Source organism: Corvus brachyrhynchos, unplaced genomic scaffold (genome assembly GCF_000691975.1).
Source record: "Corvus brachyrhynchos isolate BGI_N302 unplaced genomic scaffold, ASM69197v1 scaffold26, whole genome shotgun sequence".
Lineage (NCBI taxonomy): Eukaryota > Metazoa > Chordata > Aves > Passeriformes > Corvidae > Corvus > Corvus brachyrhynchos.
Window position 1 is genome coordinate 10080176 of NW_008239324.1, and position 15173 is coordinate 10095348.

At 40.8% G+C, this 15173-nt stretch overlaps 1 long non-coding RNA gene across 1 annotated transcript in view; it reads left to right on the forward strand.

The window, feature by feature from the left end:
- Positions 1-15158, forward strand: part of LOC103620312 — a 193049-nt gene extending 177891 nt beyond the window's left edge. The window contains exon 5 of the long non-coding RNA XR_001864167.1: positions 9920-15158. This is a non-coding gene — a long non-coding RNA (uncharacterized LOC103620312). The remainder of the gene's footprint in view (positions 1-9919) is intronic.
- Positions 15159-15173: the final 15 nt, after the last annotated feature.

The following is a 15173-nucleotide window of genomic DNA, read 5'->3' on the forward strand; positions in this document are numbered from 1 at the left end:
TGATTTGAATTAGTGGCTAGAAGAAATTTTCAGGGAATAAGAGCTAATGCCCTAAAATTGAAATTGGCATTCCTCTCCAAATCTTACATTTCACTTCTTTAAGAAGCAGAACTTCTTCCAGATTTCTTCACCAATGCAGTGGTGAAAGTCTTTTCCAGTTATATTCACAAGAGTTTTATGTTTTAATTTCAGCTACTACTATTCTTCATTTCTTCAGTCGTTCATACTAACACAAAGTGGGAATCTGGATAGGGAGAGAGCAGGAACTACTTTTCTGAATAGGAGAATCTTCTGTTTTTCTCCAACTCTTGTGATAATTAGGCAGCTCTATCCCATCTTTGACTTGCTCTCCAGCTTGTGCTGCCAGTGCTGCTCTTCCAGCTTTCAAACCAAGCCCAGTTAATCAGAACTGACACTCATTTTATGCTATGCAAATGAGCAAGTATTTAACTCACAGACTACTGTATTTACCAGGACTGTGTTAGTCCATCTTCCTAGTGCAGTTTTTCTTTGAAAGCCTTTTGAGGAAAGGGTCATCTTTAGTTCCTCAGTTGTACAGCAGCAAGTGCAAAACATTCTTACAATTTGAAATATTAAAAAAGCACATTAATATAACAAATTATTGTGATCATTTGCTAGGAACTTTCCTGTTTTTCTAGGTTTTTCTTCTTTTTGATGGGGGAAGAAACAAGTAAGTGGCATTATCATCCAGCTATCACCCCCTTGTGACACTGAGATGTCACTCACAGCAAATTGTACAGATCTTTCTTACATGAGGAGTTCAATAACTCCTCGTGACATCTAAATTACCATTCCTGAGTGTCCAGGTTAACACCTCACAGGCATGAATAAAGCAATAAGGTAATTGTCCCAAGAGCTCTGCACATCCAAGTATCTGCTTTGGTCATCCTGGGCTCATGTTTACCAGGAAGTTTGAGAGAAAAATACTTCCTAAAACTGGAAATTGGGCATCTGGGGATGAGCTACCTCACTCATTAGGGTGAGGACTTGGGATTTTTCTAAATCTGCCCTTATTAAAAGTTACTGGCACATATGAAGGTGCTTCATACAAGAAGGCACAGTGGCCCCCACCCTCACCCACCCGCCATGACCAGCCATTTCAGAAACTTCAGAAAATTCATTGATTTGGCAGAAAAAAATGATACAGAATTATTCTAGAGACAGTAAAACCAAAAAGGAGAATTACTAAATAAAACAATTAACGTGCAGCAGGTGGAAGGGATGCAGTCAGGGAGTGACATGGGGCTGAATTGTAGCAATTTATTTGGAAGATTTTTGTCATTGTCTTAGGGACTTCTTAAACAAAATAGCAGGTACACAGCTCTGGAATGATGGTGCACCCTGTGACAGCAGGCAACAGGTGAAGACCCCCCAAGGGGCAGTTTGGTAGCCAGAGAAGCAAACAGATGGGAAGGGGTGCAAGAGGGGCTGCAAACTCTCCTGGGGGAGCACAGGCCCTCTGCAGTTCCGCAGGAGCTCCAGTGCTGGAGCTGCTGGAAATAGATTCAGCCTCTTTCTGTTTGTAAAATTTATGGAGAACAGTGTTCTCTTCTGTTAACCATTCATACTGCCACAGCTGGACAACAAGCAACACTGAATTCTGGAGATACACAGGGCAATTTCTTGAAACCCACTATTAATATTCTGTAGCTCAACTATTAAATTGTAGCAGATTTCTCCATTAAGGATGAAGAAATATTTTGGTTTAAATTTGATAATCAATGGTCTGCTTAGAAGGCTTCAGTTAGCAGACTATGAACTGTTCATCACATCAAATCTACCAGATGTGGGCCGATTTTGAATTCTTTTTTTTTTTTTTTCCCCCAGAAAAGAAACTGAATTTAAAAACTAGCACAGCCTAGAGTCCTGTGTCTCTGAATTGACACTTAGGGCTTGATCCAATCTTTGCTTACTAGGGTTTCTTTGTAATGATACAGTGACGTAACATTAGGATATTTCTTAAGATCTGATAAAGCACAAAGCAGTGGCTCTCCTGAAAACACAAGCTCATAGTTACACTGATTTATACGAACTGAAACTCTGGGTGTTGCTGGCTGGTGATGTTCCAGCAACAGAGGCCCAGGACAGATGTCCATTGTCCTGTGATTTGTGTAATCTCTTGCCCCAGTCAGTGCAGACATAAAACAAGCACAGATCAAAGTGGAACAGGGCTCTTCACGTGTGTTTGGGTCCAGGTCAGAGATGAGCAAATTGTGACTCACATGTCAGTCAATACCACAAACGTGAATGTGCCTTCCCAAGTCCAGCAGAGACCTCCCGTTTTGTCACATGAAATGGCAAGTCCATCAGCTCAGCAAGGCCTGGAAACTGCCACTTCTCCAGCACCATTCTGGCACAGGTTCTGCAGGCAGAGACATGAAATGGTGAGCCTAGATCAGGGGACACTTAGGAATTCACTGACCTTCCAAAGCAGAGAGGAATTTGGTATTAGTTACTGTGTATTAAGTAATTGTTAGCTATTTTAAAGACTTCACTATTCCAAAGCTGTTCCACAGGTGAAAGTCCAACTCCTGCTAGGAGCACTCCAGGGTAAATCCCTGCCTGAATAACTGGCACCTTATTTTAGCCAGACACCAACTGTTTTCCAGTAGGGAAAAAGGAATTCTTTTTCAGCTGATCATTCCTTGGTTTAAAAGAATATTTATTCACACTAGTTCTTCCTTAATTTCTTTTTTTAATGTAAAAAGAGGTAATTTTCTCAGTATGAAGCTCTTCTGTATTCTTTGTCCTTTGGGAGACAAAATAATTGGCAGAATTAGTAATATTCTTGAACTTGTAATTGTCTAATGTCTTAGTGTTCTAGATGGAAAATCAATACATTATGATGTGTCCCAAGCCAATTTAATATAATTTTAAATGTGATGGTTTGAAACTGTCTGAAATGCCTGTTTGAAATCCTGCATATCTACATCTAGTGATTCAGAAGCTCATAGCAGAGGGTAGCTGGGTGCTCTATCTCCCTGGATAAATCTGTCTCTTCCCGGCTATTTGCTGTTTTAACTCTGTCAGGCAGGCAAAAACTTCTGCTTTGACTGATTTTCCTTCAGTGGCCCAGATCTTTTCCAAGAATTCTGATGGAGACAAGAAAACACCCTGCACTGATTAACATATCACCTTTAATATACCTTTTTAAAATTATATTTAGCAGTTTCTTGTGTAATATCAACTTCTTTCAAAAATGGTTCTCAGTACAGGATGGGGCATTGGGCCGGACAGTTCAGGCATTATTTTATTACCATAACAATTTCCTGCATCTGACACACTCTCCATGACAGCATCCATGTTATCCACTGTACAACTATTTTACACAATAGAATTTACACCCTAGACCAAAACTTTGAATTGCATTGTAACATACTGTAAATAAAACACTGACACTTCTTTTTAAAATTTAAAATATGAAGTGCAGCACAGCAGGGGACTTTCAAATGTAATTAGCACTAATGCATCTCTCAGATTAAGAAATATGTTTTCCTATGGTTCTGTGTCATCCCTGGTTTGGAAGACAAATTCATAGACTTTTATAAAATGCAGCATATGAAGCCCATGTCGTGCTTTTTATCATTTTCCTACTGCCATCAGGAAGTACAGTTTTCTTACAGGTTTGTGGGCCATCTGTTAGATATGAAATGCATTGAGGGCTAAAAAATCACTGCTTTTCTTGGTTTCTGTGCTGCTTTCCTTGTAGATACCAGGCACTGTTTTGTTTTATGCAATATGCTATAGTATCTTGCAGTAAGCAGTACAATTAATTTCCTCCGAAATCGTGGTCATGCACCCAAAGCAAAGACTTGTGACATTCCATAATAGGTGTTATGTATAGTGGGTGTCAAGAGTTGCCTAGATATGCTGATAATGAGCCATACTTTTGAGGAGTCATAATCAATCATTCTTCATTTAGAAAGTCAGATCCATCAGCCTGTCATCAAAATGTCATAACCCATTGATCTCACATTACAATCAAGGAATCTTGACTCTTATTAATGGCATTCTGTTACGCCAGTAACATCAGCAATCATTTTATCATTTATGATAATTTTATCATTTTAGTAGTATCATTTAAAACACTGAAGTTAGTGACTAAATCCATTCATCCTTTTCTTAATCCCTATTAATAGTTACTATTAATTCTAACATAGCTGTTTTAAAACTTCAAACAATTTTAGATCCAACATGATCTGTGAATGGAAATAAATAAGAAAAAGCTCCTGTGAGTCAGAAAGACCTGAGTGGATTGGATTCCCTTCTGGGGGTCATTCTACCTCTGCTCTCATAGTTGGTGATGTCAACACAATCTTTTAAGAAGTTACTTCCTGTTATCTCAGTGCTGCCCATCTGTTATTCCTGTATCTCCCGATGACATGTCACCAGTGGTAGTGACAATTTCTTATCCACTGCTGTCAGAAAAAGAATAGCTTAGGAGCTTGGAAACAAATTTCAAACTAAAAGTTGCTTTGAAGTTTGATCTGCTATTCAGTGAAGCACACTGTAGAAGAAATAGTAAACATGTCAAGATAAAGGGAGGAAAAAAGGGAGTGAGAACAGTGGAGCAGGATAGAGATGAGCTGCATTTGCATACATTTCCAATGTGCCTTTCAGCCACAGATACTTTAGAGATGCATAGCCCTGCTGCCATGTGGGATTTTAATCTGTGCTTTAGGAGTAGGGAACATACATTGTCTGGTTGAAGCAACTGTTGGAGACAGAGACTAATCTTCTTATTAGTGGGACTTTTCTGCCATACAGGAATTTACAGCAAAACTCTTCCAATACGTGGGAACAGTCAGGACTCCTCTCTTAATGCTAAAAGGATTTGTTGCCATTTTCACTTCAAATTTTACAAATCTAAAATTACAATATGATTCTGGAAAAAAAATGGTAGCAGTAGAACACTATACAGAAACATGATTATTTTCAAACACATTATTTTTAATAAAATCAAACATCCCCATGGAAAGTTTCATGCTTGATGAACAGTTATTTCCTAGAAGGAAAGTATCCAAATGGAATTTTTTACCTGCTCTAATAATTGCAAATTAACTGGGATCAGGTTTGCCAAGTCCTAGGAGCCCGCTCTTGGCAGCCAGCTCCCTGCAAGACTCTCCCTCACAGCAACAAGTTTGTGGAATCAAGCCCTTTGTTTGGATCAGTGCTCATCCCTTCAGGCAGAGCTAATCGGCTAATTCAATCACACTGGCTATTTAATTAATAAGGAAGCCCAAAATTCCACATGAGATGAAAGGATGAAGAGCCCAGGAATGACCCTTGATAATAATAAAAGGTAATTACAACCAAGAATTGCATTATTCAGACTTTGTTATTGACATGATAAGCACTGCCATATGCCGTGCAAGCTGTGATATGCACCCTACTGCTCGGAGGTGCAGCAAAGCTCTGAGGTGCCACTGCTCGCTGGGTTTCCATGCAAATGTGGCTTCAGGTGAAGAACTGAACACTGTGAAACCAGAAAAAAACAAAACTTCCCAGCAGTAATAACGGGAAAGCAGCCTGGCCACTTTGTTACCTGTGTTCAGGTAGAGCAGTAGCACTTGTAAGATTCATTTCTCTGTTTAGAAAGACCAGGGATGTGAAATACCAGATCCATCTTGAGGGCATCAGGGTGCTGCATGGGGAAAAAGACCCCAAAACTGCCATATTGTTATGTTTATTATGAAAATTAGGTTCCTTGTGGAAAAATGAAAGGTGTTTTTGCAGGATCTACTGGGAAAGGGATGGGGAACTACAATGAAAAGTACATTCCCAAAAGCAGTTTCTGCCAGAATGAAAAATTTCCACAGAAATTTGGTCCTATTTTATTTACACCATGCAAAGAAGTGTCTGCTGACCCCAGTGAAGCAGTATGTAGGGGATGCCCAAAAGACACTGGGCATGAAGGAAAATAACAAGACTACATCACCTGCAGCATCACTTTCCTCCCAAATCATTATTTTGTGTGCTAGTTCCTAAATATTACCAAGTTCTTGGGAACTAGAATTAGAAAACGGAGATAAGATATGGGCTTAATTTCTGGCTCAGCCTTTAAGTCCTTGTGGACCTGGGGCACACAGAATTTTGCAGTGGGTCCAGTTCTTTCTCCTGTGATTTATCTCTTCAGACTGTGCATTCCTAACGTAGAGACCATGTCCTCAACTGGGTATAGCATTAAAAGTCCCCAATTTGATTAGGGTTTCTTAGTCAAAGTTAAAAGTTTCATAAAATCTTCCCCAGTCCTTAAATGGTTCCAGAGTTTTATTGCTCATTAAAAGTCTGAATCTGAGAAGCAAAACGTATTTGATTTGTAATGAATGTAACCCTTCAGTAAGATCACAGCTGTAATGTTACAGAATCAGTCATGTAAAGAACAGTCACTGGAAGAAAACCTGCCTTCTTCTTTTTTTTCTCTTTAACCTCAATAGAGCAGTTCTTTTGTTAATTACAGTTACTGCACACTGTGATATTGAAGTGCTCTGTTCTCAAACATATTCTTATTTATTTTAGTCCTTTTTTTCCCAGGTAATGAAATGTCAGAACCCTACTTTTTCTGGTTTTGTAGTATGTTGATCAAAGTGACCTTTGCTTTGCGGCAGACACAAATCAATATAGCGCTCTGCGGTATTTGACAGATAAAGGTGCAACATATAATAAATGGCAATCACTGACGAGGAGAGCAAGAAAATACCTGCCAACTTCAGTTCATACCGGCAATTTTCAGACAATGCCACATGTTATGTTCAAAGTAAAATTCATTCGTCCATCTAATAACAGAGGTGGGGGATATTAAAGGACTCAGTTTTGTTAAAGAAATGTTTCAACTCACAGTAATAATTCAGAGTCCAGTCCAGGTCTACAGTGGTTGGTTGCAAGTAAAGTTATTACATTTTGAAGACAGGTTAGAAGAGCAATTTTCCTTGCCATAAAGGAAAGGACACACACACACACACACACAGGGCTTTACCCAAGAAATGAAATAGTCATTATATACACCCATAGAAACATAGTCTCTTATTCTTTCTCCACACACACACACACACAAATTGCCTTAATATCCTAAAGCAGCTCTCCAGTGCAGTGTTTCACAGCCGAGTGTTTGATTTTCTCATATTCTTCCTAACCTGCTGTTAATTTACACACAAATGGAACTAATTTCTATTTAAATGCTTAATTGCAAGTAGTGTCAGCAAAGTATCTGCCAGAGATTTGAAGTCAAGAAAGCATCTGTATTTTATTGTCCTCATAGGAAACTATTTTTATATTGTGACTGAAAGGCCCCTTTATTTTTCTGTTGTTCATAATACATGTAAGTTTACAACTCGCATTTAATGTTTATTTTCACAAGTGCTTTGCATGGAGCTGCTGATACACTGAAGGCAAAAAAAGGCCAATCCACAACATATTTGTGGCTGTTCAGAGCCATTCGATGTGGTTCAGTGAAGACACACCTAATTTATGAAGCCCAACTGCTGATGGTGTCCATGCAAGTGCAGTGTGTGCCTGCTAGCGCCTCATACCTTACCTGTGCGAAACCTGAGATTGAGATGCTGTGTTAACTTTTGATTAATATTGTCAGGATGTGACCATTTATTAGTACTAATGGTCAAATTCAGTGTTCAAGCTTACAGCTGAGCCTGAATTGTAAATCCAGCTGATGTTCCAAAAGCAGAGCAGCCTGCAAGGAAGAGGATTGCAAACACAGGGTCAGTTCAGTGGGTGACAAAACACAGCATCTTGTACCAACATGGAAAGGCCAGTTCTAGGGAATAAGTAAAGAAGCGCAAAACATTTCAGGAATCTTTTTCATCTGCTCCAGATTCTCTTTAATTTTGTAAACCTTTCATCACTTATCCTGGTCTTTTTCAGTAGAAATATTATATTACGTTAGTTATATTTTTCTGTGATAATACTATAAAAATGAGAATTCCTCTCCATCTGGTTGCTACTGTGACATTTTTTTGCTATTTTCTCACCCTTTCTTTATTAAAAGTGAGTTTATCCTTGTTGGTTTTTTTGTTGGTTTTTTTTTTTTTTGACAAACTACTGAACAGGGAGCAGGTGTTTTTTGTCATTTGTCTGCAATAATGCCAGACCTTTTCCTAAGCTGATGAATGCATGATTAACTTTAAACTGCTCCTGCTTCTGTGTATCATTTTTCCTATATCCTGTTGTGTTAAACTGTACCCATCATTACCTGGGATAGGTCATGTACCCTAGTTCATATTAATCCATTCTGAATTTCTCACGCTCTCAAACTTGTGAAAAGCAGTTATTTCTATTATCATTATACATTTTGCCACAGGATATATTTACTGAAATCAGTCACTTAGTGCTGGTCTGTAAGGAACTATTAATAACAGCTGACCTCTCCAGCCTGGGAAATGTAGTTACATAGTGCAGCAAAACTTTTTCCTCATAGAACATCCTTGTTGTTTCAAATGATGATTCCATACTAAGTTATCAGAGTCTGGCATGTTGTCAGGTAATTGACAGCTATGAAAAGACCACATTCATTCCACCCAAAGTTGCATGCAGTTGTTCTGCTGCTGTAAAGTGTGGGTTTAACAAGAAAGGAGTCTCTAAACGTCATAACCTTGCTGAGGGGGTTGTTACCCCAACTGGCAAATGCTCAACTGTGAGCAACAGATTTATTACCTGACATAATTAATGGCCTAGATAGTGACATTTCCCATATTATAGACAATCATGAATTATGAGCCCAGCTGCTAGCCTTCTCATTCACTGAAATCGGTTGATAAATATGTTTATTCGAGGTCAGCTTGGCCTCATCCATTAGAAATATTGTTTTTCTAAACATTACATTGATTTAATTTAACTCTAATCAATTTTAAATGGTTCTGACAATTAACAAAAGCTTCAAATATGACCTTAAAGTAATAGGATTCATTAGCTATGTTTAGGATTAAACTTATCCTAATAGGGCTATTTTTCTTCTGAGGGCATGTAGTAGGCCGACTGGTGGTCAGTCAAAATGAAATCAATTATTATAAATTATACAGTTTGGGTTGATTATGTCGTGCCTGCTAATTTGTATAAATAAGGACCTCAAACAATAGAAGCCATTTATTAATAACTATCTGTGTCCCAACCTGTATCACACTTTATGCTACAGCTGCAGGATCATCTGTTACCCATGAAGTATTATATTCTCTACTGCTAGGCATATATGCTAATTAAACCCATAATTAATTGTAATAGTTATAGTTAAAGTCAAAAATGCTGACAGCCTTTTTGGCCTATTATTCATGGCAATCAACTGATTCAAAAGGCAACGTAATCAACAATTCCTGCACTAGCCAGGGGATCATGATACAATGGCAGCACCAGTGACAGCTGGCACCCACAGGTCTTTGGGTACAATAGGAAATACAAACCTCTAGAACTGAAATGCCTCAGTATGAACAGTGCCCATTGTTTTTCTGAGGGAAAATAGAAGTGTAAGTCCTATTTAAGAACTGCCTCCCCAGTGCAATGGTTAACAGAAGGGCACAAGAGCTCAGTGAGCCCACCTGGCCTTCCTGGGGCACTGGCAGCACTCGGGGTTTGGCACCATCCCTCGGGGTCCTCTGGTTGTAACCCCTCACCAAACCTACCACCTGCAGCAGGGATGGCTTAGATTAGGGATGAAAATTCTGGAGAGTGGTTTGGAATATCAAGAAGAGATTTTATTGTCTCTGTTCTCATTGAAAGTGTGCCTACTGGACAGTGGCCAGTGCCCGAAAGGTGTGGGCTGTCCTTGGGTGTGTTACCTGCAGTAAGAGAGAACGTTCTCTCAGCCTGAGCAGGGAACATCTCCTTCCCCACATACATCTGTCTGTGTATCAGCCTTTGAACCTATGGGAAATGCCTTTTATTTTGTTTCCAGGCACAGTGGTGGATTCCAGCAGCCCTGAGAGGACATGGTGGAGAGAGGAAGGAGAAGGGGGCAATCTGACTATCGTCAGTAGAGATCCACAAACACTCTTCTAAGGCTTGCTCTGGAGCAAGCGTTCTGTGCAGGCACAAATTGGGTGCCCCCAGAGTGACCTGAGCTCTTCAGGAGGCCACCAAGGGTGGAAGAAGGAGTAAAGGCCAAATTAGTGGCCACTTTTAGCAGTGAGACTTTGCAGCCCAGATGAGGGGCAGTGCCGGATGAGCCATCTGAACCTGTTGCACCCACAAGGTACCTGTCTCTGTGGAGGTCTTGCCTCACTTTCCTGCTCAATTTAAAGCCAGTCCAGTTATCCATCCCTGCATGGGGCCTCAGATCACAATCTCTTTCTGAGTTGTTCCTTCCATGGTCAGGCGTGTTCGTGGCCCATAGCACTGCCAGGCCAGCAAGTTTATACATACACATCCTGAGATGTGCTGCTGCTTAAACAAGGTTAGCCAGAGCCTCATTACTAAGATTTACACTGTCAGTTACAGAGATGCCCATCCAATCCTGTAACACATAAATTTATGGGCATCACAGAGAATTTTTTATTGTTAGAGCTCATATACAATGTGTGCCCTTAGTGACACATTTTTAAATAAAATATATTGTACTAGTGATTTCTAATGCTTAAAATAAAATAAAATAATAATCAACTTTTAGCTACAGTTTCCCCCTGGTTACTGAGCTGAACTTAATGACTGGCTGAAAAGTATTTGTCAACACAACAGCTGGAGAGCAACACTTTCTTGTGGCTTTATGTCACAGCATATGCCAGCCACTCAGAACATGTGATAATTCAACTGGAGCTGGTACTACAATAGCAGATGGGTTGAAGCATTGTTATTCTCACTCTAGCTCCCAGCCCTTGAGGGATCACTAAATAAAATCAAAGCAGATGGACCATTACAAGCTCATTTGTGTTCACTACAAGCACCTCAACCTCCAGTTGTGATATACTGCACCTTTGTATAAAATGACATGTATGGTAACATGGCCTAATGAAAATAGCATCAGACTTGGCAAGTGAGGAATGAGACTGGGAAATATGCACAGATCTATTTATCACTGAGTTCTTACCTTGTAGAAAGGGTCCAATTCTGTCCCTCTCTCCCCACCCCCTGCCCCCAATGTTTAGCATATTATTTTTCTCCATGTTTATAATTTAATTTCCTCACACTTGTCACAAGAACTAAGAGGCGGCTGCTGGTTCTGGCTGTAGGAGCTCAGCAGGGCTCCCAGCCTGTGCATGTGCAAAGACAAGATGAATGCTACTAACCAAGAATGCAAAACTCATTCCTGCACACCCCTGATGAATATGCTAATCCAGGTGGCCCGCAGGGGTCAAAGCTTTAGCACCTACTGGTACCTTTTTGCACCTGCAGGGACCAGGGCACCGTGTACATTTCTCAGCCTGCTCTTGCCATGAGGTGTTCCACAACTCTGCACTTTTGAGTTTATGGGGGACTTGGGGCATAGAATCAACTGCTCCACTAAATTCCAACATTTTTGTCTGTGAGATCCCAGTCAGCACTTCTGAGCGAATTCCCAGGGCATGGGAAGCACTTGCTTCCCCAGGATGAAAGATATTTAAACTGTCAGTTTCCAGAGGAGGATCCTTTGGGGTCTGCTGACAAAGTCAGAGTTTAAACTGAAAAATTCTTCTTGCTATCCTCAGCAGCCCAACATAAAATCAAAGGCACATCCAGTGCCTGCTTAAAAAATATCTTCTGAGCACCTTGTACAGCAATGCACCAACGATGTCACCTGAAGGCTTTGTCCTACGGTTCCCACCCTGACCATCCTGCTCCAGGGAGCTCCAGCAAGATGAAATACAGCAGGAAAGGTCTTGCTTCCCTTTATGACAACTGTGCTTCTCAACCACACAGACACAAACACACAAACACACGTGTGTGTTACAGTTTGTTACGTGTGCGTGCAGTTAGTGACAACTCCCAAACTGAACTCCTCTCAAATGTGAGCTTTTTATATTTGCATGTATCTTTTCTTTCTGCCCAGTTTTAAACAGCTTCTGTGCCCTACTGCACAAACAGCTTCATTCAGTGCTAAATAGAATATACTGTGAACTTATTCAAGGCTTTGAGAGTTCTAATTTTTCCTGTATAAACAGGAAAAGTGGGAGTACACAGTGTTTGGGGAGAGTTAAATACTTTTGTTTCTGTCTGCAGGCAAGACCCATATAAGACTATGAGCTTTTAATAAATCTCCATGGGTCACCTGACTGCCACAGGTCCCCTCATCCAGCTCCTGCTGGGCTTTAAAGAGCCAGAGAGGTCCAGCAGTGGAAAGCCAAAGAAATCACTTCACTGGGGTTGATAAATACAGTTGAACTTCAGTGACTGCAATATGCAGTTGAAAAACTTGTCCAGCTTTTTCCGTGAAACAACCTCTTCCTGAATGTCTGAATTGTATAAAATGATGAATGGATCAGATAGTGTTTCTCACCTTACCCAGAAACTGCAGGGCAGCTGGACAGTGTCAAGGACAGTGCTTCCAGGGAGCATACTGCGTGCAGCTCGTGGCCATGTCCTGCTTTGTTTGCTCTTCCTGAGCACTTTCTGCTCAGTGTAGTGACTCATCCAGAACTGCAAATCGGTGAAACTCCATCAGAGGCATGTGCAGGTCAGGTCAGGCATCAGCAGTGCCCCTTATCTGCTGGCCAGCTTTCCTATCAGCCAAACTAATTTGCTAAGATAATTCTGTTTTCTGCCACCTATTACAATAAATCAACCACTGAAGCTTCATTGAATTCTCTGCCAACTGCTGTCCTTGAAATTCTCAGACTGTATGGGGGGCTGGGAGGGAAATCTGTATTCTTCTAAATATAAGAAAGTTTTAGATAAACAACTTGGTATTCTGGGCAATGCTGTACTTCCTCAGCCCCACATTAATGGTGTGCCAGAGAGCATAGACTGAGGCAAACCCCAATGCATCAATCATTCCTTTGAAAACAAGTTTTTTGAATAATGTGATCTCGGGTGGTAAAGCACAAACACGGCAAGTGGCACAGAGAGACAGAGAACACGAGCATACGTTCAGGAAAGAGCCAGAGGAAAATGACTAGGGATTCACCATTGAAGAAAGAAGTAAAGGTGTTTCAATGAAACGGTAAGTCTCTGACAATTAATTTTGAAGAGAAAGAAAATATTGAGGATAGGTGGGAATTGAAGGAACATGAAGCATCCCCAAGCATGCCTATTACAGCAACAAGACTTCAGGGGGAAAACTGTATTCTGCTTTTCCTTATAGCAATATCAAATACTGAGAGCAGCAGTGATATTACAATTCACAGCCATATTTAAAATTAGAAGATACACTAGTTTATACCCTACTTGCATAGTTTTGTTTAGATTAGATGTTTAATAATGCCAATTTGTTGGGGTTTTTTTTAAAGGGACCTCTATCCCTCATGAAATTTTGGCATTCTCTTTTGAATTATCCAGGAGATCAACACTGGTTTTGTAATAGCTCTGCTGGCGTAAAACTCAGCCTGTACAGTTAGGTTGCTGAAGGGAGCCAATTCCTTCCTCAGCAACAGGGATGAGTTCATTCAGTCAATCATTTGGCAGAAGGATGTTTAAGCATAATTGCATATCCCCTCCCTGTCTTTAAATATTCAGAGGAAAAGTCACAGAAGAACCGATAAAGTAACAATAATAAAGGGGCTGAAGAACAGTATTATAGTGTGAACTCATATATCCCTTGGTTTCATTTACATGTTTAACAGCTGCTTGTTTCTCCATTATAGAAAGATCATTACCTGATTTGTAAGAAGAGAGGGGGAGTCTGTTCACCTTTGGGCAACTAGCTCTGCATTTATTAATAGTTGTTCCCCATCTCATTATACATTTAATTGCTGCATTATAATTTATTTATTCATTGATTTATTGTGATAGATGAGTAGAAACAAAATTACCTTTGCAAATTACTTTGATAGGTGGGAAGTTTGCATGGTTAAAAATACCCCAACATGCAGTGTGGAATGTGAGATGTCACCCAGTGAATAACATCTTCACACATAAGCACTAGCAGAGTCAAACTGGTCTCATTACAAAGTGAAGGCAAATCCAGCCAATTTATATACTGTTTAGAAAGAAATTACTATGTAACTTCTGTACAATTATCCTTACATTCCCAGATGTCTCTTTGCTTCATGGAACAGGGAACCGGCTGAAAAACGAAGGACAAAGAGGATGGAAAGCAAAGACTCGTCAAAAATTATAAAGCTAAAGGTGTAGAAAGTTTGCAGAGCACGTGGTGAAGCCAGGCCTGCCTTGCTGTCAGTGTGGGTGGGCAGCTCCTGCCGGGGCAGCTCAGCCCCACAGCCCCAGCACAGCACCAGCAACCAAATGGTGCCTCAGAGAGTCAGAGATAGAAAATACACACAGAGAATTATTTCCATTTTCAGTTATTAAGACATATAGGGAATAGTTAGACCCAGAAAAACTCTGATTCTTTTTTTTCAATTAATTAAAACTAATGATTTTATTAAAGTTATTAATGAATAACAATAACCACTATCAAATTTCTGTATACACATATCAACCAGCTGCAAAACTTGTCAGTTAGGGCTGCAAAATGCAGGTTGGTTTTTGGTGGGGGTGGTGCTTTTATTTTGGTCTTTACAACCTGGAGCCTGCACCAGCTCCCAGGGGCGGTGGGATTCCTCCAGGGCACGGTTCCTGAGCTGGCTGGGAACATGTTGCTCTTGGAGAGCCGGGAGGGAAGACAGGGACTGAGGGAGGCTGAGGTGCAGCCACACCACCAGGCCCAGCTCTCATGGCTGGACCTCTTCTCATGGAGTGCCTGGGTTCTCTTCTGTGACACTTCATTTAGCATGAAACTTTTTGGTGTGAAAATTCCTGTTGTTGATACAGTTTTCATCAGCTTCCACTGAGTGCTGCATTTGCCCTCAGATTTCCTTGGCATTTTGCATCTCCCAAGCAGTATCTGCTTTCATCACTCCGACACGGGCACCATTTGGATCCAGCCTTCCATGATGAGCCCAGAGGTGGTGCAGTGGGACCTGGCCAGCGTGCCTGGCCTCGGGCCGTGGGTCACACTGCCAGCCCAGCCCTGGGCCGCTCCGGCCCCACGGACTGCCCGTGGGCTCGAGCAGGAGGGAGTCACACCCCTGCCTTCTGCTTGGGGCAGGCTCGAGATGCATAAACGTGTGAGAGCTCTA